Genomic DNA, 2,237 nt, shown 5'->3' with positions numbered 1-2,237 from the left:
TCTCCTCTTCCCGCAGCCGATTCTTTCACGGCCGGCCGAAAGCAAATTCGGCGCAAGACGTTAAGATGTCCCTGGGCGTTACGACAATATCTTCGACCCCACGGCGAGTAGCTATTAGCCGACGTTATGAGCTGTTGATTCTGGCCACGTAGTGGCCCCCTAAGCTGGCGGGGTCCCGGGGACTTGATTTATTGATATCGCATGCAAAGCCCACCCCTGTACCACTCTCCGATATACCCTCGTCCTACATCCCCACCAGCCACCCCTCCTCCCCACGGTTCCACGGACTACAGTCCCTTTCCTGGCACGGTAAAGCGCGCTACAGCCATCTCATATGTGGCCATAAATTAGTACTTTAGCATTAGAGCGCGCTTGCGCCTCCGATGCACACGTAGCAACGCGTTACCTGCGGGAGCAACCGAGACTGCTCTCGGCGGGAACAGAGAACGAAACAGCCGGCCAACCCGACGGGGTGGAGACACCCTCTGCTAACATGTAGGGATTATACGAATCTAATTGGATATATGGGATTTACACGCTCCAGGGTACTCCAGGTATTGCCAGAAAGCGATCGCCGGATTTCTCCGGTTTATCGCCAAGTTTTAGGGAGGAAGGAAAAGTGGTAAGGTGTCGCGCGGATCCGACACATGGGTTCGCGCCAACTTTGGAAGAAGTTGGTTATTATTTGGGATGATAATAACCGAGCGGCAGTGGCAACGCGCGCTATCTGTGTGCACTTTGAAACAATACGAAGACGAAGTGCAGGCTTCGAATTACCGAATACGAAAGGATCCGAATTCGCGTTTATGGAAGTTTATGGAAACATTTTCGATAGAATGTTACTTGCTTTTTTTCTTTATTCGCATTTATCGTAATATTCTTGATCGATGGGATACGTATTATTCTCGAAATATCTTGCTTCATTTGACGAAGCTTAGGAACATCTGGCACGTCTGTTGCAACTCAAGGATGAACGCTCGTGACGAGAGAATAGCATTAGAGCTGGATGGGTGTTAAGTGCATTGGGATCGAATCGGTGTCTATAGATCACCCATTGGCGCAGCGTTTCACGATAATACTATCCATCTAAATCTCACACATGGTAATTGTCATAACGTAGCACGAGAAGACGGCCGGAATCCTTTGAAAACCGAGGAAAGATTTCGTTCCCCCTCCGCCTCTGAACGAGTCTAACGCGGAGAATATGCAAAATCTCTTCCCCCTTTGTGCGTCGATCCCTTTCGTCGTCGTCGCTTCGGTTTCTTGCCGGTATCCGTGGGTGTGGTTGCGCCGATTTCACGCTACAACTACACCACCGACCACAACTAAAAGCCCGTGGATAATTTGCCGTTACACGCCACGCGAGCATCGACGATACAAACTACGAAAGCAGGGAAAAAGCACAAGGGACTGTGCGTCGTATACATCGCGCATTATCACCCTAGCCCCCTACAGCCCCTTGCCCTCCCCTTACGCATGGCTGATGCATCCCGCATATACGCGCGCCAGAACTTCCGTTAATTAACGCAGGTGAATGCTAATGACTCCTGTTACGAAATAACTGTACGCGAAACGAGAGCTTTCGTCGACTATATCGGACGCTCAACGCCGGACGATCACCGAGATGTTTCAATACGACGTTCAAATCGATCGAACTTTTCCATCCTGTCATCGGGATTGCGATATCTCGTCGTAGTTTTCCACGTACGAAACACACTGTTACGAAACACGAGCGTCGTTCTTTTTTATTTGGAAGTGACCAACTATAATATGATTCTTCGGATTTTTTAGACATGGATAATTACGATTTATGATTACTACGATACTTTATCTTATTATTTAGGGAATACAGGCGATCGAACGACATCTTTTGCTTTGCAATTTTATTCAATCACGAAACACTATTGTACCATTGTTAATAATCATCATCATCGTTCTACGTTTACATTACGCAAAGCGCACCCACCGGTTTCGATGATCACCGTTGATCACCGATATCTATGAAATTGTGTTAATTATACATATATCATGATACGAAACGCGCTATGACAGGAATGAAACTATCGTTCTCTATGATGACACGCGGACAAAGGTGGTTAGCGCGAATGGTTCACGTACTAATTGCATACCTAGTATGATAGATCAGCGATCATTAAATTCACGTGTCTTAAAAATCACACGCTATTAATGGACGTCAAATTGATTGTATCACAGTTCTACGTGCTGTACCTAATATA

At 46.9% G+C, this 2,237-nt stretch overlaps 1 protein-coding gene across 1 annotated transcript in view; it reads right to left on the bottom strand.

Moving 5' to 3' along the window:
* LOC102681306 (homeobox protein orthopedia-like) overlaps positions 1 to 2,237 on the bottom strand; it is a 22,964-nt gene that overhangs the window by 4,915 nt on the left and 15,812 nt on the right. The window lies entirely within an intron of this gene.

This window comes from Apis dorsata, unplaced genomic scaffold (assembly GCF_000469605.1).
Source record: "Apis dorsata unplaced genomic scaffold, Apis dorsata 1.3 scaffold_988, whole genome shotgun sequence".
NCBI classification, from domain to species: domain Eukaryota; kingdom Metazoa; phylum Arthropoda; class Insecta; order Hymenoptera; family Apidae; genus Apis; species Apis dorsata.
Note: the sequence above shows the minus strand (reverse complement) of the source record. Positions and strands in the feature narration are given on the sequence as shown.